General features: G+C 43.5%; 1 long non-coding RNA gene across 1 annotated transcript in view; it reads left to right on the forward strand.

Annotated features, from left to right (window-relative positions):
- LOC123349228 overlaps positions 1-21,418 on the forward strand; it is a 35,680-nt gene extending 14,262 nt beyond the window's left edge. Inside the window, exon 5 of the long non-coding RNA XR_006573422.1 lies at positions 20,834-21,418. This is a non-coding gene — a long non-coding RNA (uncharacterized LOC123349228). The remainder of the gene's footprint in view (positions 1-20,833) is intronic.
- The last annotated feature ends 1,361 nt before the right edge of the window (positions 21,419-22,779 follow it).

Raw genomic sequence — 22,779 nt, forward strand, 5'->3', positions numbered from 1 at the left:
GGGTTCATAGGGGAAGCCCACCATGGGTGTATTCACTGAAGAGACCCTTAATATCCCAATCTAGGTATATGAAAGTCCCCCCTGCTCATCAGGAATAATGGTTGGTGAAAGCAATGTGGAACAGTCTACTGCTTCCTCTTCACTGAGCAGCCACTCTCCTTTAAAACCCACTTCTAATAAGACTCCTTCCTACCATGTTTTCTTAAACAATGTTTCAGGGGAAGACTATTGGATCAGTCTTGTCTCTAGTCTGTAATCTCTTCAGTGCAGATGTATGTCTTTAATCATGTATATCACTTTCTACAGCCTCTGGATATTTCTTGAGGATCTTCCATTCAACTGCTGCTGAGGTGTAAGAATGCTTAGCCTGAGAGAATGGTTAGGACCATTGTGTAGGTGGCATAATTGCAGGCCAGTATGGTCCTAGATGTTGATATGATGACTAGATAAAAAAATTCACTTGCAGAATTAACATTGATAATTAGGGCTCTGGTTTATACTCTAAATATAGCAGAAAACTGAAATGACTAAATGTAAACTAGAGTTGTGTACAAAAGGGCAAGTGCAAGAAAATTAATAGTGAATTCCTGCAAGCCTTCTATTTACACACAGTGGGCCACACTTGTTGGTGTAGCAGAATTTGGCCCAATACCTTGAACCCTGGGTCACAATATGTAATTAGACATGACAGTGTAGAAACAATGAGGACCAAAAACAGACACACACAAGATGAGGAAAAGATGATTGTACTCTGCCAGCCTCAAATCAGTCAAACCCCAAAAGAGTCTAAAATATAGGACCCCGGTTTGTACATCTCTGCAAAAAAGATAATTAAACCTAATTGCAGAATTCTCAGTCAATAAAATTATAGATAAAAATATAAAGGCAGAAAATCAGCTGGCAGCATGATTATGATTTTGACTCTTTGGGGGGAGCCAGATTTCACTCTGCCTCCCACATGAATCCACATGAGCCACACTACAGATCAAACACTTACATGGATGTTGAGGTGGACAAAAGGAGTCAAATACACTAAGATCACACAAAGATCAGGAACAGCAGCAAAAACTATGGCCAACAAAGCAAAAGCCAGAGACTAGATGATCATTGCTCAGAGCTGCATCAAAGGCTACTCAACCAGGCAAAAACCAAAGGCTCAATAAAGTTGTCTGGAGAAGCATCAAAGGCAGCCTAAACAAATATCGGGGGGGGGGGAGGAAAATCCCCCCACACCCACCCCTTCTGAAAAAGGAAGGTCTGACTTCAGATTGAGTCTATTATAATCTAATGCTTTTAAAAAATAATTTGAGAAACAATACCGCATCTATTGTGTATCCGCCATGGCTCACATGTGGTTATACTCCTGCTTTTAATTAGACCTGCAGATGGAAACAAAATATATAATTGTATTTAAACATGTCACCACATTAAGATGAGCATGCAAGAGCCATGCAGTAGGAAATCTAAGTATTTTGGGCTTTCCTGTGTGCTGATAAATCAACCCCTTTGGGGACTACTGTCTGAGGCCTAAGCAGATAATGAAAAACATCATTGTTTGCCACTCAAGCATCTTTAAAAGGAGGTTGGGGTTAAATCACCTCTTCTGCAACTTCCTTTTATCCTGCATTAATGTGGTTCCTGCTGGCCAATTAGTAGGTTGTTCTGCTCCCGCTTTTAGCTTCAATACTGAAATTGCAGCCATTACTTACTACTGCTACCACGTCCTTCACAGACTTCAAATACAATATGGGGTTTCTTGGTCTTCATCCCTTCTGTGCCCAAGGCTACAAGGTTTGTGTGGCGCTCATCATGTCATATACAAATTACATAGACCACAAAGGCATATAACATACAGACGTGCAGATGGCGCAATGGAAGATGGATTTTGAACATTCACTGAGTTTAAGAGGTTTAGAAAGTTTGTTTTAGACGAACCATGCTTCCTATACAGCTCTATTGTCTGAGTGTAAGTAATAGCAGAAGCTGTGAACTGTGACTGCAGCTGGGAACAAATCAAAAGACAGTGATGTCTGTTCACAGACATCTTTATGGCAACAGAAAACAGGCTCAGCAAAGACAGTAGGGTACCTTAGGGATGCAAAATGCCATTTAAACTCTACCCGTTATGGCTCTGCAGAGGCAAAACACATCTTGCACTAAGAAGGAGGAGCAGGACAGACAAAATGAGGTTAACTTTGTACATTGTATGACTGGGAAAATCAGATGTTGGTCATTAAGCTCTGCTATAGACCTTTCTCTGATGAAAGGTTACAGGACTTTAGCTACTAACAAGATTAAAACCAATTTGACACACACAATGGCAAAATGTGAGCTCTTCCTGACACTCAGAGTGGCTGGTTCCCAAGAATCATGCCATTGAGATATAATGTAATGTGCAAAAATCTCATTTGTTCCTTAAAATAAACAGATCGGGCCTGTTCCTGCAGTCCTTTCTCAGGTGAGTGGATTGCCTGAAGTCAAAGGAGCTGATTCTGGTCTAAATTAACACCAGTTTTACACCAAATGAAGTTCTGTTGACTTCAGTGGAGTTACTCCAGATCTATGCTGGTGTAAGCAAGAGCAGCATCTGATCTGATGAAGAATCTAATTTATCTGTATGATGCTGTGAGGAGCCCTGATACCAACTATTGATCCACTTTATGCTTGGGAAAGTGGGGCTTGATGGCTCTTAAAATTTGCTTCAAACTGATCTAATTGCAGATTATATTCTTACTCCTGTACATCCTCCTCCTCCTATTACTAAGCAATTTTTCAATAATAACCTGTAGAAATCAATGCATTACACAGAGTATTTGATATTATCATTTGGTTGCATTTTAATTTGATGTCTTTACCATTTCTACATTGGATACATTATAGGAAAATAAATGAGGTTCTGACTGACCACCTTCTATGCAAGGCCTAAAACAATAATCCTCTTGTTGAGACTTATCATATCAGTGTATGTCACAGGCCCAGTCCTTCAGCCCCTTCTCATGGGAATAGTCCCTTTGAGTCTGATTCTGCTCCCCATCACATGAGTGTAAATGTTGATTTCAACATTGTTTAGTAAAAGTTAACACAGCATATTTATATGGCTAAGAATATAGATCCTGATTGAAGGCCCATTTAAGTCAATGGAACGACTCCCAAGTTTTGGCAAGGTCCATTGACCTCAGCAGAACTAGGATTTTACCTTAGGCCTTTATTTAAAAATGGGAAAAGCCTTGGGCCCCAATAACTACAGACTCTTACGTATGTAAGTAGCTTTATGCTGTGTAATCAGTCTGTTATCACCATTGGTAGAAATAGTCTAATTTAGACTGAAATCTGAGTCCTTGTGAAAATTAAACTAATGGCACTAACTGGAACCTAATGTAGTACGGAGAAGCAGAATGCATACTTCTACTCTTCATTAGTTCTGCTTTCTCTACAAACTACACCCAGTCTTTCTAGTACCAGGCCTCGCATAATTAGGTACTGCAATTGTACTGAATAGTGGCAAATTGTGTGGTAGCTGTGTGATAGAATCAAATGCCTTCTATAGGTAGGTGGAATTTTCACTTGTGGCTTAAGGTAGTTGTGAATTTGTCTTAAAAGACAAAGTAGTGGAATACATAGTCCACTGAGCCACTTCACCTCCAAAATATCTTTTAGAGAGGCAAATTAGTACTCCTATATTCTGTCCTCATCCAGAAAAATAGTATTGACCTTCTCAAAAAAGACCACTTTGAAGTGGGCCTGCCATGCAAAAGGGTTTAGAGAATCTGGAGGAGACATGGGTCAATCTCTCATTAACCTAGGCTAAAGAAAAGAGTTGCCAACTAGTCAAGAATCCTCTAACTTGTGGATGGAACAGACCATGACATCTTTCCAACTGGATATAATACTGCCAGTCTTGAAAGACAGATTATAAAGAGATGGCAGAGGGAGCAGCTGAAAGACTGGCAGACTTGTTAGCTTTAACCATAGACTGCTATCAGCTTCACTAATCCAAAAGTGATTGGTCTCTTGTGCCCTCATTAATTTAGGTAGGGCACCTTTATCACAGATCTTATGTAAACTTTTCATAGAATAAATATATGCCCATTTTTAACATCAGGAAGAGGGTAAAACACAACTATTGTTTAGTACATTATGAACAACCATACATTTAAAACAAATAATTTGAAACAAAATTTCTTCCTGGCTTGTATTCTGTGAGGAACATTTTAGCAAATACGTTGCCAGAAACATTTTAATTTTGTAGGATCTTCACTGTCATCTTTCTTTATTTTTGTAATGTAATGAAGTTATTCATCACTGCAAGTTTTCTCTCCTTAGACATTTAAGTACTTCAGTCTGTTTGAATAGCATACTGCACTGAGGTTTTTACCACTATATTTCTAAGCACTTCAGCAGTAATTCCAAAGATGTTAGCAGCTCCTTTTTTTTTCTTCTTCACTTTACTGCTGTGCCTATTCCGTCTCCTTTAAAATCATCTCCATCTTTGTCTTTCTTGCTAGTCCACTCAGCATTGCAGTTTTATTTACTGAGGCATCTTCTGGAGATTTGTTTGCAAAAAGTAGAGGGCCTGATTCTCCACTGCATGACTCCAGTTTTACACCAATGTGGTAATAGTGACTTAAGGCCAGAATGTCCAAACTGTGGGAAAAACCATGAAGACTAAGGTGCTTTCTGACCCAATAGCATATGTAGGATTTCCATCTGGGGAGAAAAGCAGAAGATTCTGGAAAACATACTTTTTAAAACAGACTCAAAAGAACACATGCATTTGACCACACTAAGGACAACTGTAGAAAAGACCATCCAACAATATCAGTCACAAGACACACTCGTGTACACTGATGGTTCATCAGACAAATCCTTCAAGAATGGTGGTTGTGGTATCTTCATCCAGTGGCATAATAGAGGGAATATAAGGAAGAGCACTAGATGAGGATATATCAGCTCAAACTGAAAGCTATTCTCAGTGCACCTCAAGAAATAAACAGCAGAAATAGAGGTGGATGTTGTGATGTTTGTTTGACTCTCAGGTGGCAATTCTTGGTTCCTTTTGAAGAAACCAGAACGCTAGCAACAACGCAATTCATAATGAGTCTCATAAAGTGCAGCAATATATTGACTTTTCAGTGGATTCCATCATGTGTTTTGTGTATATGGGAGTGAGGTAGATGATGACCTGGCCAAAACTGGAAGACTGGAAACATAGGTTGGAATGACAACAGCTGAGAATGTTGATATCCTATTGAGGGAAATAAATAAGTTGAAATAAATAGTCAAAAGTTGAAAGATTCTCTGATATCGAAGCTTCTTGGAAAATAACATCCACTATGATGAGATTGTGAATGGCGCACACTGTAGAAATGAAAATCAGTAGAGATGGGACCAAGCTATATCCACTTTACAAGATGTGTTAGGAGCAGGCTTTAACATCTGCCCATGCTTTTATTGTGAGTAACATGCAGCTTTTTGCAAGGGCTTGATCCAAGGCATCCAATCCAAAGGACCTTTTATGTGTTGCCAAATTCATTCTCAAATTCCATGGCCTGATAGCATTATTGTGGGACAAGATGATGATGACAACAACAGAAGGACTTAATTTTCAATTGTGATTCATTCTACTATTCTTGTATTGCTTATAGAAACGGGCTATGTATCTTTTCTGCTGAGTTCATTCTGAATTAGAGTGTTCTACAGGATTGCAATAGTTGTAGTATTGCTTCCAAATTTGCTTTCCCAAATGCACAATAAAAAAGACAAAACTAATAGTATTAGTTGGAGTTAAAAACATACTTTTATGTCCTATATAAAGCATAGCGAGTACAAGATAATTGAATTACATTTGCAAAGTCATTCTATTCTGTCTCTCTTTCAGTATGCTGCTTCTGAGCAGAAGAGAAAATAAATCTTTCTGTTGATTCTGAATTATATATAGAAGGAATTTTATATACAGTCAATAAAAAGTGTTCTCCCATAGCTGATGCACGTTTTTTCACATTAATTAAATACAAATACTATAGATGAGTGAGCCCTTGTTTTCTTTAGGCTTCATCTTGCATTTACTGAATTCAGTGGGGGTATTGTCATTTACTTCAATGGATGCAGGAGCCTACCCTTTTGGGAATAAAATAAATAATTTTTTGAGAGGCAGATTGTCCAGTGATTAGGGCACTAGCCTAGAAGACAGGAGACCTGGGTCCAGTTCCCTGCCTCCTGTATGACTTTGCCCAAGTCACTTAGTCCCTCTGTGCCTGAGTTTCCCAGTTGTAAACTGGGGATAATAATACTACCTTTAAAGGGGTGCTGTGAGAATAAATATATTAAAGATTGTGAGAATCTCAGATACTACAGTAATGGGAGCCAGAGAAATACCTTAGATGGAAACTTTTTCTGCATTGGGCTAATCAGAAGAATTTTTAATTTACCTCCCTTGACCTTTCTCTTTCTAGGAGGAAAAAAAACGATCCTTTTTTAAAATCCCTAAATCAACACGATAAACACAAGCATACTGAGGAACAGCATCAAGACCTAAAGAGATAACCAAAACTAAATTGGCCACTTCCAACAAAGATGATAATTTTCAGAAACAGTTGTATCCACAGCTTGAAGTAGAAAGGAAATATATAGAAGTAAAAATACTTATCTTCATTAGAAGGGGGGAGGGAAGGACCCTATCAAATAAATCATGTAACTAAATCACTGCCAATAAAGATTAAAGCGGGAAAAAGCTGTTCTAAAAATGGTATAAAACAAAACCTGAAATGTTCAAATAAGTTTTTTTTAAAGATTTATCTGAATCAGCATGTTGGAATTCCTGATGCTGGCAGGAGAGTGTCTGTTTACAAAGCAGACAAATGAAAATTCTCTGCATGGAATAAAGAGGACAGTCTTGTGTTCCTCATGCATCAAAACCTCCTGTTGAATTCAATAGGAGTTTTGGGAGTGCCAGGAATGCAGTAATATTTCTCTGGTGTCTTATGAGATGGTGTGTCCTTCCTTAATTCTTACTAAGGTTTCGGCTGAAACCAGCATTCTTTTCCCGTGTTAAGTGTTATTGCCATGTGCATTTAAGGTCTGACCCACCTCCTACCGAAGTCAATGGGAGTCTTTCCTTTGACTTTAACGGCAGTGGGCCCGGGCCATTCAACAATTGCTGTGTTCCAGATGCTGGGTTCAGCCTCAGGACTACAGTCAGTTGGCGAATGAAGGGGCTACTGGTCCTGACAGAGAGAAGGAATAGTCTCTGTCTCCCCTCCTTAACGCCCAGTGCATTAGTCTAAGGGAGAAATGCTGGAAAAATGTAAGTCAGTGGACCCAGGATTTCATGGCAAGTTTCGCTGAAGTAAGAGAGCCTGTGAACAAGCCATATGGATTTTTCTCCTCTGAATCAATGAGAGGATTCTTTGGACTACTGGATAACTTCTTATGTCTTCCCAAGAAAGAGAGAGCTGGATGTGAAGTGTTGCACTCCGTACCAGACTCAGATCCATGCTCCAGCAAACTAACGTATTGTTCCTTATTTGGTCCATGCAGACCCTATTGATTAGTGGTAAAGGTGCTAAAGTGCACTAGGGAATAGTACTGTTTCAAACAGCACTGCATCAATGCACACCAGCAGGGCTTACACGGTGTGAACAACATATTATTGCACTTTTATAAATCACATCCTGATAGGGCTCATAACCCCACCATGTAGACAAGGCCAATCTTGATTATTCTGATTGTTAATTTTGAGTAAAGAGGCTTTTCTTTTCAACTGCTTCTTAGAAACACTTCTTTCCTTGTGACCAGTTGGTTCTCTGACATGGCAAACACACACCGAGGAGGAAAAAAATGTTCTATTGCTGTGAATTAGAGTCATCCAGGGCAATATGACAGAAATGTTTTTCTAAAATTGTTTTATGGTAGTAATTTGGTCAATTATTTATCTGATCACAAATCCATCTGTCAAAACAAGGCACAGAAACTGAGGTAAGCTCTTAAGAGACCTAACAGATCACATGCATCATAATATCCAGGAAAATTTGGCACAAATACTGAAGGCAATATATGACACTTAGTAACTTGCTTCATCTTCCACTACCACATAACACTGCTTGTACCATTTTAGAGAGCGAGATTGGAGATTAGTCAAAGATAGCTGCCAATTAAATTTCCTCAATATGTATTTTGAAGGTTTCTTTACAGTGGTTCCCCAAATGTTCTTTACTTTCTGAAATTGATTCATGAGCAGAGATCAATCAGCAAAACGTAGCAATAATGAGTTCTTTTTAATAGGAAAGAGCTCATTATCATGCTGATGGCTTGTAGGAATCTTTTTGTTGGCTAAAAACCTGTTTTATGCAAAGTTCTTTCACCTGCTATGGGGGGGGGATTCTAATTAAAACAAAAAATGAAATAAGGGGAAGTCATTTTTCGGTGAGTTTGTTTCAGAAGGAGTGAGCACTCTTTTCCTCTCTGTGTAACTCCTTGTAAACCAGGAGAGCTGCCCTCAAAGCAGTTTGGTAAAAAGGAAAAGCTCTCCACAAACATTCTCACTTTTTCACATACGAAAACGAGAACTCCCTTCTGCCATGCCCTCCATGTCTGGGTGAAATCCTGACACCCACCCCTCCCTCCATTTAAGTTAATTGTATTTTTGTCACTGACTTCGGTGGGTCCAGGATGTCTTAGTATTTCAGAATGTTTTGGGCTGCAGAAAACTGTATCCCACGCTTCTCATTGCCCGGGGATGGAATCTGTGGCTTCACATGGCTTTGATTGCAACTGGATTCTTGAGAATTCTATCAGGGGCTTCAGTATGCTGAGCAAAATCTGCCAATGTCCTAACACATGGTGACTTCTCTTCCACAGGTGACTAAGGGCGGGTCGACACTTAAAACGGCATCGGTGTGTCGCTCTAGCACTTATGTGGAGATGCTCCTATGCCAATGGGAGAGTTTCTCGTGTCCGTGTAGTTAATCCAACTCCCCTAGAGGTAGTAGCCAAGTCGATGGGAAAAACCCTCCTCTTCCTATCGACATAGATCTGTCTACATGGGGGATAGGTCAGTATAACTGTGTCGCTCAGGGGTGTGGTCTGTCGTGTAGGACTGGCCTGTGCTAGGAAGGGGCTTAAAAAGACCACAGAGAAAATGTACTGGGCTTTGGGCTGTAAATGAGAGGAAGGATGACCCAGTAGATAGGGCCCTAGCCTAGATTTCATTCCTTGCCCTGCCACAGACTTCCTGTGTGACCTTGGGCAAGTTACTTACCTTATCTTTTTTCATAAAATGGGGATACCAGTACTTCCCTACCTCACAGGAGTGTTGTGAGGTGCTCCAGTAATATGGCATTGGGGTGCCGCAGAAGTGCCTAAGATGGATAGACAGCTTTGTTGCAGAAGTCAGCCAAGGAAAGCAAGAGAGAAAAGGACCTTACAGTCTGAAAGGTATGTGTATGGGGGGGATAATAAGAGCCCCAGACACATGAATCCCTATTGTTCTCCGGTGATCTGGGCAGGCGATGCACTCTATAGGAGGCTTCCTGGCAAGTTGGCATTTTCTCTGTGTCAAGCCCTTTTTATAGTTATTCTTGGCCAAGTGGGAAGGTCTATTGACCATACAGATCAGAATCCATAAATGAGGCTTTTAGAGGTGAAGGCAGTTGCATGGTGGTAGGAAATGGAACATTTCACCAGTTCATATTCCACCCAGGACAGTAGTGACTAAACAATATTACCAACCATTCAGTGGCTCAGTTTAAATGTGTGGATGGTCTCAATATCGATCCTAGTGGACAGGTCTTTTTTCAGAGACTACCATTACAACTGGCACCCTTCAGCAAAGGACAAGGATTGAGCTAACATACCTTTTTGCTCATAAAAGTGGTGTCTTCATAACTAAGGCATGTTCTTGGGAGGTGAGGGGAAGCTGGTACTGCTATTACCCATCTTGTGTCCATTCTCTGACTAAAGAGACTAATCCAGTTTCCAGTGCTGCAAAACTGGCATTTTTTATAAGCATTAAATTCCCTTAGAATGTAAAACCCATTCTTCTTTCTTCTCTTCTCAATAGGAAGATAGACTATTGCTTTTTTGGCTGAATAATTTAATTTTGGGGGGAAATAATTTTTTTAAGTTAAATAAAGTGAAACTCCCAATGGATTATGATTATTTTATTTTACTGGACTAAATTGTTCTGATATCAGGCACAGAACACTAATGTATTATGGTACAAAAATGGGTGAGAATGGTGTTACAGTACATTTTATTTAGTTCATTCCTCCTGCAGGTACTAATTTAATTTATTTTCATTGGTTAACGGAATGTCTTTGGGCTCAGAATATTACGCTCAAAAGCACCAGCAGAACACACAATGAGATTGCACCTGCAGTTCAGAATGAAAAGATAAAAGGAAAAGACACTGCTACTTCCTGAGGAGAATTAAAAAGGGGAGGGGAAAATCCCTTTTTAATAATGGTTCATTTTCTTCCTCTTTAGTACAAAGTGATAAAAGGAAATAGATTCATGTTCCAAAGCTTAGACGTAGCAAAAGGGTCATTATATAAGGATGTTATCTTCATGGGGGGGAAAAAAACTTTGTCAGAAGTTGTTAATGTTGAAAGCATGAAAAGTGGATTACAATATCTCAAGAAAAAAATTGTCAAGATGACAGAATAAACCTGTATACTTATTTTCCAATTTTCATCTCAACATGAAACCACAGCACAGTATTAAGTTTCTGTACAAAAGAATAGAATATACCGGTCAGTGGCTTGGTGGAAGGGGAATCGGATTTATAAAGCATATATTGGGTTTGGTAAAAACAGAAACATGTTCCCAAATTAACAGCAGTGTTCTTTTGCTAGAACAATACGTGGAGTCCAATTTTTCCTTCCTGCCAGATGAAAAGTGCTGGAAATAATTCTTCCATAAACATGACACTAGGATGATATCCGGGCATTGGGAATTTTTTGTATCTGTTAGGAATAGGGTTCTCAGGCGTCCACTTTTCGACCAGAATGCCTGGTCACAAAGGGACGCTGGTGGCTCCAATCAGCTCCCATTGGCCTAGGAGCTGGAGGGACATGTCACTGCTTCCCAAGAGCTGCCTGAGGTCAGCACTGCCCACAGCCCACACCCCAAACTCCCCACCACCCCAGCCCCCTGTCCCAGCTTGGAACCCCCTCCAGCACTCAAATTCCATCCCAAAGCCTGCACCCCCTGTCCCAGCCCTGAGCCCCCCCACACTCCAAACCCCTTGGCCCTATCCCACAGCCTGCACTCCCAGCCAGAGCCCTCACCCCCTGCACCCCAACCCCCTGCCCCAACCTGGAGCCCCCTCCCTCATCCTGAACCTCTCATTTCTGGCCCCATCCTGCAGTCCACAGCCCCATCCCAGAGCCCATACCCCTCCCACACTCCAAACCCCTCAGCCTCACCCCAGAGCCCCCTCCTGCACCCCAAACCTCTCATGAGGTCCCACCCCAGAGCCTGCACCATCAGCCCAGAGCCCATACCCCCTCCTACCACCCAACTCCCTGCCACAGCCTGGAGCTCCCTCCCACACTCCGAACCCCTCAGCCCTGCCCCCCACCCCCAGCTGGAGCCCAGTGAAAATGAGTGAGGGTGGGGGAGAGCAAGTGATAGGGACGGGGGATGGAGAGAGTGGGGTCGGGAGCCCAGGGAAGGGGTGGACGGGGGGAGCAAGGATGTTCAGTGTTCTGCAATCAGAAAGTTGGTAACCCTAGTTGGGAAGATAGTGTAGACAAAAACAATAGGGGCCACAGAGTGGCTAACCAAGGAGAGACAGCTCTCTGCACAGTAAAGAGGAGAAAATTGACCCAGTTCACGAAAACCCAACTTACAAAATGGTTTGAAAAGCTGTGTGGGAAAGAGATGCCACCAGGCAACTTTAATGAGGTGAGGCATAGATAATTCTTCCTCCTCTGTGTTAAAAGCATGGTTCTAGTCTAAAAAGTGAATGTAAAAATGGCACCTGATTACTCCATGGAGCTGCTCCCTGTTTATATCCTGAATCTGAGCTGCAGACTATATTGGCAACAGTAAGTTTGCGCTGTTTTTCACTCTTGTTAGCCCTGCAGCGTCAACATGGCTAAGAGAGAGGGAGCTGCATTCTATTTCTTGCAAGTATCGTATCAGAATTGTTTATTAAGTTTAGTCATTTACATTTGGGCAACCTCACTGAAGGCCCCGAGATTACATGGGAGTCATTGAGGGCGTGGTTTCCAGATAATGTTGTTTTGTGGGTATAACCAAGGGCTTAATTTGGCATTCAGAATGTCTATTTGTGCTGCTGATTGCAATAAAGAAAAAGTCCAGTTTGGTTTTCACGTCTCAGGGTGGGTTTGCAAGGCTGGCAAATAGAGTGGAAAAATCTTTTTACTTGTAAAGTGAGCACATTTACTAAAGAAACCCAGAGAGACTGTAAACACCGAACCCCACAATATCATTTTGAGTCCCCTTTCACAGTAGAATTACATTTAAATTATTTTTGCCAGTAGTTGTGCAAAAAAAGTAAATTAATATGAACCTTCACCTGCAGCCAATATTTCAATTATCTGTAATTAAGTCCAATTTGTCTCTTGGTTTTAGTTTTATCATAAAAATTATTTTTTAAGATTTCCATTAAAATGTCATCACTTTCCTCTGCTCTTACACTGACTACCAGTCTGTTGACTTTCCTATCATTTTACCTTTCAAGTGGGTGGCAGTAGAGTTTTTTTTCTTTTTTCTTCATTGAAGGAAGAGCACCTTGAATACCAGTACACCTGTACCCCAATATAACAGGAGGGATAGCTCAGTGGTTTGAGCATTGGCCTGCTAAACCCAGGGTTGTGAGTTCAATCCTTGAGGGGGCCACTTAGGGATCTAGGGCAAAAATCAGTAGTTGGTCCTGTTAGTGAAGGCAGGGGGCTGGACTCGATGACCTTTCAAGGTCCCTTCCAGTTCTAGGAGATTGGTATATCTCCAATTATAAAATAAAATAATGCCATCCTCGGGAGACAAAAAAATCTCACCACGTTATATCAAACTTGCTTCCTCTCCCCCTGTTCCTTGTTCCCTGACCGCCCCCTCCAGAGACCCCCCATCCCTAATCACCCCCAGGACCCCATCCCCTAACTGTTCCAACCCCTATCCACCCCACCCTCTGACAGACACTCAGCGGCGGGAAGCGGAGCACCCTGGCCCCAGCCCGCTCCACTCCGCCACCTCCCAGCCATGGCGTTCCACTTCCCACTGCTGGTGTGTGCGGGGAGGTTGGGAAAAGGATGCCCCCCGCACTCACCTATGTTGGGAAGCGGAGCGACGTGGCCCCAGCCTGCTCTGCTTTCCTTGCCCAGGCCCCAGCCGTGTCACTGCGGGGCAGCTGGGGAAAGGTCCTGCACTCACCTGCGGCAGGAAGCAGAGTGACACGGCCCCAGCCCACTCCACTCTGCCATCTCCCAGCCAGGACGCTCTGCTTCCCGCCACAGGTGAGCGCAGGGAGGTGGGGGAAAGGATTCCCCCCCCACCCATACTCATCCTTGGCGGGAAGCGGAGCGCTGCAGCTGGCGAAGTGGAGTGGGCTGGGGCCGGGCTGCTCTGCTTTCGCCGCTGCTGGTGAGTGTGGGGGGGGGGATCCCTTCCCCCAAGCCTCCTCCCCCGAGCAACACGGCCAGGGCGAGGGAAGCAGATTGGGCTGCTCCCAGCCCCCTGCTAATCCCCCAGGCCACTCTGGGACTGTGGAGCCCCCAAAAATGCCCTCCCACAGCTCCTGCACCCCTCAGACCCTGGGCGGGAGCCCTTGACCACCCCCGAGACCCTCTGCCCCTTATCGAACCCCTCGGCTCAGAGCAGCATGTCAGAGCTTTACCTCCTTGTATGCGAACCCGCCTTATATCGGGTCGTGTTATATTGGGGTAGAGGTGTACATCTTCTTACTAAATATTTCCATGAGCTCTTGAAGAGATGCTGAGTAGTTCTGAGCCAGTGGGTTAACCTGGAAGTTCAGTGCACTGAAAAGTAGAGAGGTTTGAGGCTGGACATTACATATTTAAAAATAAATTCATGCTTTTACTAGTAATATAATGCTATGCGGTCAAACCATCTTTCATATAAGGATTTCAAAGCATTTGACCAACTTTAACCATTTCTCACAGTACTCCTATCTGGTTGGTAACTATGCAGGTTCCTCTTGGTTTTGGAAATATTTCTCTGAATACCTGTCCACACTAGAGGCATAGTACTTTAGTTGTGTGATAGTACAAAACTGATGTCATAGAATATTGGGGTTAGAAGAGACCTCAGGAAGTCATCTAGTCCTATCCCCTGCTCAAAGCAGGACCAACACCCACTAAATCATCCCAGCCAGGGCTTTGTCAAGCTGGGCCTTAAAAATCTCTAAGGATGGAGATTGCACCACCTCCCTAGGTAATCCATTCCAGTGCTTCACCACCCTCCTAGTGAAAATAGAAACCTTTTGCTTTTCCATTATAATGTTTTGAATATCTCCAGAAGCACAGCTTGGTAGCAGACTCTGGTCTGTATTCCCATTGCAGGTTTTTTCTCCTGTTTCCCCCCCCTTAACATTCTTCCCTTTGTACCATTTTCTTCTTTCTTTCCACAAAACCTTGATCAAAAAAGAAGTGGGGAATTGTAACAGGTGGCATATGACTTAGGGGCTGGAAGTCCACCCTGATTACTAAAGAGACACACCTGGGTTGGATCAGGTAATTCCCTATAAAGGGCAGCAGATGGCTGTATCATAAGAGGGAAGTGCTGGAAAGTCCTGATTTTGGTCTTTTTCTTATATAGGCTCCTATTACTCCCTGTCTTGATTTTTCACATTTGCTGTCTGGTCACCCTAGTTAGAAATATTAGTCTCTAGCCACGTAGGGAGTGGCTTGCCAAAGCAGAAAAGACCAGAGGCCTGGGCTAGGGTGTTGCTGATAGTAGAAGGAAACCAGGGCCAGAGAGTTGAGCTCCTGCTCCAAAGGACTGGGACTGGTAGCTTTGGGTGAAGCAGACTGGCCTGGAGGAAGAGCTCCCTGTGTGGGGGAAGAACCTAGGGTGAGTATGAACTCTTGTATTATTATTTTGGATTTTATTGTAGGGATAGTATTGATTGTTTGGATCACTTTTGTTGTTAAACCTGCCCCAGGTGGGGGCGGCATTAGCCATGAGAGAGCCGGTGTGGAGCTTTTAAGGGGCTGATAAAAGGGGGCCAACAAGGACAGGGTGCTTTCAAAGCGATCTTTGGCTATGATGGGGTGTTCAGCAAACTGCAACCTGGCTACAAGACTGTTGAAATGGGAGACCAGAGAACTACTTGCTGCATAAGACCTCTGAAACATGCTTGCATTAGTGTTTCCTTTCTTTGTCACTAGTAGTGATTGCTAGTTCCTAAAGCCATGTGATTAATGCTCTCTTCTGCTCAGAGAAGAGTGTTTCCTCTATACTATGTTTTTTTTGCCTTTGTATAATTGGCTGCTCTAAATGTTCTTGTAAAAGGAAAACTTGTTAAATGCCCTGTCTCTCCATCCATCCAGGCATAGTCCTTATTACCACAGTACCAGGAAGAAAAGGAGTACTTGTGGCACCTTAAAGACTAACAGATTTATTTTAGCATGAGCTTTCGTGAGCTACAGCTCACTTCTTCGGATGCATAGAATGGAACATACAGACAGGAGATATTTATACATACAGAGAACATGAAAAGGTGGAAGTATGCATACCAACAGGCAGAGTCTAATCAATTGAGATGAGCTATCATCAGCAGGAGGAAAAAAAACTTTTTGAAGTGATAATTAAGATGGCCCATAGAAGGTGTGAGGAGAACTTAACATAGGGAAATAGTACCAGGGTGGCTGTACAACGTAACCCTTCTCTACGTATGTACATTCACAGCCATTTGCTTAAGAGAGCTTTGTTGGATTAAATGTATCTGTTCGGTAAACACACACAATAATTCCTATAAAGAGACCTTTTTTCCTAAACTCTCACCTTTCGGTGCTCTGGAATCAGTAGGCTGACTTGTTCTTTTATTGGATATTTACTTAAGCTATATTCTGCTCTTGCATATGTTTAATGCTTTATTTGGGGCATGATGCGAAAATGTGTTTTGGCAGCTGAGCTAATGTGTAACTTCTGTTAATTGGTCTGTATCCTGGGTTAACTAATTAGTTTCAAAGCATTATCATTTTCACACCACTTCACCTCTGTGGAAAGATCTTGGGATACTCCTGGAAGAACTTTAATAGAGTGGTCTGCTCTTATGAGGCAGCTTGAGTTCCCTTGGCTTAGAAGGGTGGGTAATGCTGGCCAAATATATTGCCATGAGAGCCTTTCGTCTCTGAAATTTACTGTCTCATCCCCTTGATCCAGCATAGCTCAAATGTGTTGACCTTCAGCGTCTTTCTGAACAGAGGACTTGAAGAGGATTAAAATAGAAAAGGATGGGGAATTTGGGGGGGGGGGCTGTTTTGATATGTCTTGTTGCCTTGTGTTTGTATGCATGGAGGTGCGGCAATGTGCTTTGGTGGTTTGGATTCTGTAATGATTTTTTTAACAAAATCTTATTTCTCACTGATGGCAGGAGTGTCTGGGATAGCAGTGTTTGTTTCAATCCAAATAAATAAGGTATCACTTTCTATCGGTTCCAAGAGCTATAAATCAAACTCCTCATTTCTGTGCTGATGAAAGGAGGCAGAATCGCTGTAAAGGAAGGGGAATATATTTTAAATAGTATCCTGGGGAGCAGTAAAGCACAATATTTCCAGTGTCTTGAAATCCTATGGAGATGTTTATTTAAATGAGGTCTGCTCCAGACCTCACTGAAATCAATGGGAGTTTTGTGGCATTGATGTATCTTGGGTTGCCAGGCATCTGGTTTTTCGATCAGAACGCCTGGTTGAAAAGGGACCCTGGCAGCTCCAGTTAGCAGTGCTGACTGGGCTGTTAAAAGTCCAGTCAGCAGCACAGGAGGGCTAAGGCAGGCTCCTTCCATGCCCCGGTTCTGCATGGCTCCTGGAAGCAGGTGGCAAGTCTGGCTCCTAGGCCTGAAGTATCTAGGCCTCCTGAACCCTGAACCTTTCATTTCTGGCTTCACCCCAGAGCCTGCACCTCCAGTCGGAGCCCTCACCCACTCCCACCCCCAGCCCAGTGACAATGAGCATGGGTGGGGGGAATGGAATGGAGGGGGGAAGGGCCTTGGAGAAGAGATGAGCAAGGGTGGGGAAATCAAAAAGTTAGCAACCCTAGTCAACTATATGTGAATTTAATGACAGTATTTGGCACTTGGGTACTATGGCGATGAGCACCGTAATAATTCCCAAGATAAATGGACAGATTCCAATAAAAGCGGGATAATGGCCACATTTTGCAGCCATTTAAAATTACATATGTCTGTTCTCCCCCCCCCCCCTTTTGCCTGTACTTTTTTCCCACAGAGGCGAATTTGCACACTGGAATGATGGACGTGTTCTGTAGTTTTTGTTCTGTTTTGTAATAGCTTTCTATTTGTTTCCTTCTGCTATCACAAATGTGTTTTTTGCAGACTTTGACAGATAACCAATTTAAATAGTGAATATCTGATAGAAAAGGTTTTATGAATACAAAGCACTGCAAATCTCCACAAAAGGTGAACAGGCTTTAGTAGAGTGAGAGTCTCCTTTTTCTACATCTTTCTTTAGTGCCATCACATCATTACTTTCCATTTGCGTCTTAATGTAATAGTATATTCTGTAAATATTGTTGCTGCTGACAAGAACATCAATTCCTGTTATTCATGAGGACTGCTCAGTATTCTAGCAATAAATAGCAAGCTGGAAGAACAATCACTTGAATGTTTATTTCTTTACAGATATGCCCTCTTGCAAAAGAGACAGATGCAACTGATGTTTACCACATAATGCTTTTGGGAAAAGGTCTGACTTTAGCAGAGAATTCGTATGCAAGAGAAAGAGACCTTTTAAAAATATATTTTATTTATGCATTAGCCCTTGTAAACATTTGCCTAAGGGGAAAAATGGTTGGGCACATGGGAATTGCTTTTTTTTCTTTTAAATTATGAAGTTTAGTGGTTGAGGGGAACAGTCGTGATGAGGACGTTATGGTTCCTGGAGTGAGGCAGGTCCACAGGGTGAGAGGAGGATAAGGGGCACTACCTGCAGAACTAATCTCCAGGACAGCCAGCGGGAGGCGCCACTGTGATGAGTGGAACCTCCGATAACACCTATGCATGTGCACCACTTAAAGCATGCAAGTAGTTCAATGCAAGTCAACTGAACAGCTCAGTTTGACCCACATAAGTGGTTGCAGAGTCAGCGTCTTAGTCAACATATTCATTAATTGGCATAAACAGCACATTCGTATTCTCAACTTTTCTTTATTATTTTCTGTATTATTTTCTGTAATATTGCCGGCAAGTTTCATTAGTGAAGACAGAGACTGTCCAAAGAGCTGCAGGGGTATTAGAAGTATGGGCAGCAAATAGAAAAATGAGTTTCTTCATTTATCTGTGGGGAAACAATCTGGAACTGGAGCAGGAGAAGCTTGGGAAGCAGTAATGCTACGAGAGCCCTAAGAATAACTCTAATTCTGTAATGCTATGTGGTGGTCGCCCTCCCCTCCCCCAAAAAAAAAAATCTAAACAAAAGAAGCCAGTCTTTGGAGTGGATGCAAAGAGACTGCATACAGAAGGAAGGTAACTTTCTCCATGTGGCTCTGGTGAGAGCTCACTCAGAATAATGCACTTGCTTCTGGGCATCTCGGTATCAGAAAGACACTGACAAAATGGAGGGAGCACAGAAAAAAACCCATAAATATCAACAAAGATAAAGAGCATAAGACATCTGCTCTGCACAGAACCCTGTAATGGGATACAACCGTGTATCCTGTGAACACCCAGGGGCATTCTTTTTCCCGGAGGCAGAATGCCTTCTGGTACTTCCCTTGGCACGGTGCAGCTCTAAGCTGCCTCTTGCTGCAGGCCTACAAGGCACCATTGAGCGCTACATAAGCAGCTTGATATCTGAGCATTCCTGGAAGGCAGAGCACAAGGTTATGCCTGCTGCAGCACTCTCAGAGACAATGCTGCGTACAAGCCTATGTGTCTCACACGCTCCTTGCCCTGCCACACCCACTCACCCCATTATTCACCTGGCTCTGGACCTAGCCAGAATGTGGCCCAGAACAAATTACTGTTCATAAGGGCTTCTCTCTGGGGAGCAAAAAACCTCTCAGAAGGCTAGTACATGTTGCTGAGAAATTGATGAAAAGAAAGTAAACCCATCTCCGGGCCCAATCCCAAGAGCTGCTGAGCACCCCCAAGTCAGATTAAAATCTTTGGCAGTTGCAGGTGCTTGTTACTTTTTAGGATTTGATCCAAGTCAATAAAGGATACGTGGTCACCCTAGTCTGAGTATCACTGATCTAACTAATCCAAGCTAATCTGAGTAGCAGTAGTAGTGAGGCTGTGGCAGCATGAGCTGTGGCCCTGGAGAATGTATCCAGGGTCCTGGACTAGTGGTGCTAGCCCATGCAGCCACGTGTGCTGCCACGGCTTTGTTACTGCTCAAGCAACCTTGATCTTCAAATCAAAGCTAGCTTGGATATGTCTACATGTGCTGCAACCCCATATGCTCAGTAGAAGGCATTGAGGGTACGGAGCATTGCTGTCATGGGTGAGGAGGCTTGCTGCAGCACACTCATCAGAGGCAGGCTAGCTGGGGAATGCAGAAGGACCTCTGTGTGCCATGGAGGGAACTGCTCCCTGCTTAGTTGCTCTGGAATTTGTAGGGGTGTGGACTGCTTTATGGGAGGCTTTTAGTGTTTTGCTGGGTTTCCATCTCCACCTCTTAAAATTGGCCTAAAATCCCTTCCTCCCTTTGTTTCCAGCAGACTCTGTCCCTCTCCTGCTATTTCTCCCACCCTCATAGCCAGTGAGGACCTGGGGGGTGGTCGTTATTGACAAGTTTCAGCTAAGTGGAGTGTGGTGATTTTACAATAGTAACAACATAATGCAAAGATGTGTAACCCTGGTACGAAAGCAGCTGCACAGAAGGTTTCTTCAGGGAGGCTTGCAGAGTGGGGGCACAGGATTCTATGCTGGAATTTGTGGCCAGCCCCTGCCTGCCTGTTTGGCAGGGAGAAAAGTTTCTTTTGAACTGAGGGAGAGGAGGACGTGAATGGGCTGACTAGAGCTGGAATGATCATCTAGAGCTCAGAAGAAACCTTAGGTGAACTGTCCAGGCTCCAGGGACTGTGACACCACCGCACAGTCAGGGAAACTGACAAGCAACATAGATGGTACTCAAACAACCCTGTTAAAGCTGCTGAGGCCTCTTGTTTTCCTTGTCGGATGTCGGCACACCCTGGCAATACTGGTGGAATGCGATATACCTTTTAGCAAATCTGGATTTTTGCAATTTGGAAAAATTCACTCTCAAGGCAAAAGTGTGTGTGTGTGGGGGTGTGTTTTTTTTTTTTTTTTTTTTAAATCAAATATGAAAACTGCTTAGTCCACTCTAATACAATGGCTAATTGGACTGCAGCAAAGAAAAGAGAAGCTAGAGGAAACTTTTTGCTAGATTGTCATAGAAATGTAAATCAGGGTCCACATACTCCAAGGGGAGAAGACGGGGTCTGAACCCCAAAGAATATGCAATTGAATCAGTCTGTATACAATGGTATACTGTGTAAGTATGCCAAGTAAGGTCTCATGAAAACTTGTAATGTTCTGAACCTGATGGTTATTATGAGACATATACACACCCAGTGGTTATAAATTTATGTATGTTTATATAAAATCAGGCTCTTAATTTGTGCTGCTTTCTTCACTTCCCTGTAGCAATCAGGCTGGGAGGGGTCACTTCCCCAACTAGACAATGAAGCTAGCTCCAAGTACCTATCATTGCACAACCCAGGCAAAGACAATGATGGGCCACTAATGTTAATGGAAAAACATCAAAACAACCTGGAACTGAAAAGAGAACCCGAGTCATGGAAAACTAAGAGAGGAGGACACTTTCCCACTCTGAATAACCATGAGTCACCATGCCAAGTGGTGGGAGACTTAAAAACAGGCTCTTCAGCACCTATAAACTTTAAATCCCTATCTTGAGGAAAGCTCCAAAACTTGATGTGGTAGATCCAGAATACAAAAAATTTACTAATTTTATTTGTTCATTTGCTCAATATTAATTATGAAATTGATATTTTGTCATAATTTACTTGTGTTTAAAATTGCTGCTTTGGTGTCATCCTCACAAATTGAAAGAAACAGGTACTACTACAAAACCTTGACAGAAATTATCCTGTTGGCTGTGATAAATGAATCTCCTCTGAGAGGAGATGAAGATGGCATAACCTTCAAGGACTTAGAGCTTATGCTGAACAACTCATCAGGAGTTTTCATCAGCTTACTTAAGTTTACTGCCAGACAAGATCCAAAATTCAAGGATGTTCTGGAAACCATTCTGAAAAATGTGAAGTACACTACTGCTGAAATTCTTCAATTAGATATTGAGAAGGTGAAAGTTGAAATGGCTGTATTTAAGTCACTGATAAGAGAAATTGCAAAGAATTGGAAGAAGCTCTAGGTCCTGCCAAAGAATTAAAGGAGGCTTTCCCATGTAGGTTTGGAATGTTCTGTGGTCTTGTTCCTTGGAGCGTCAATTGCAGCTTTGGGAATTCCTTTTCTTGTTTGAAAAGAATCCGGTCACACCCAGTGATGAGCTGCCAAAATCTTAACAACGGGTTCCCTATAAAAAGTTCTGATTTAAGGGATGTGCGACAGCATGTTCTTTTTGTACCAATAGGGTTACCATACGTCCATATTTTCCCAGGAGGTGATTAAGAACCGAAAAGCCTGACATGTCCAGGAAAATACAGATGTATTTTAACCCTACCTACAGTTCTTTTTTAAAAAGATGGGGCTGAACTAGAAATGAGCTCCGTTTCACATGTGTGGGTGGTGATCAGGGACAGTCTCAATTTTTGGGTCTTTTTCTTATATAGGCTCCTATTACCCCTCACCCCCGTCCCGATTTTTCACACTTGCTGTCTGGTCACTCTAGGGTGTGCACATGTGTGGGTCCCAGCTGCTCCCTGCCCCCCCCCTCATTAAAGCAGGTGTGCAGGTTTATTGCCCTGGGAACTGCAGGGCACCAGTGGATGTGGGGCTGGCTGCAGATAGGGGCGTGGGGCAGGGCTAGCTGGAGGCAGGGAGTGACATGGGCTGGCTGTGGGCAGGTGATGCAGACGGGCGGGCTGCGGGTGGCTGTGGGCAGGGGGTGGCTGCGGGCGGCTGTGGGCAGGGGCTGGCTGTGGGCAGGGGCTGGCTGCGGGCAGGGGCTGGCAGGGGGCGGCTGCGGGCAGGGGCTGGCAGGGGGCGGCTGTGGGCAGGGGGCGGCTGGGGGGCAGGGGCTGGCTGCGGGTGGCTGGGGGGCAGGGGGTGGGGCAGGGGGCTGGCTGGGGCTGGCTGGGGGGCAGGGAAGGCGGGGGAGGGGCGCAGATACTCACCCGGGGGGGGGCTGGGAGCAGCAGGACGCAGCCGGGGACTCACCAGGCAGCAGCCGGGGACTCACCAGGGCCAGAGCTCCAAAGAGCAGGAGCAGCAACAGGGCCAGGAGGCAGCTCACATGGCTCCCGCAGCACAGCGCAGCGCCCCCCGGCGGCCGGGAGGAGGAATTACAGGCTTCCCAGGCAGAGCCCATCAAAGCTTCCCTTGCAGGGAAGCTAGTTAACAAGCGGTTCTAAAACCGTTTCTAAATTTAACAACGGGTTTGCGCAAAC

Source organism: Mauremys mutica, chromosome 14, assembly GCF_020497125.1.
Source record: "Mauremys mutica isolate MM-2020 ecotype Southern chromosome 14, ASM2049712v1, whole genome shotgun sequence".
NCBI classification, from domain to species: domain Eukaryota; kingdom Metazoa; phylum Chordata; order Testudines; family Geoemydidae; genus Mauremys; species Mauremys mutica.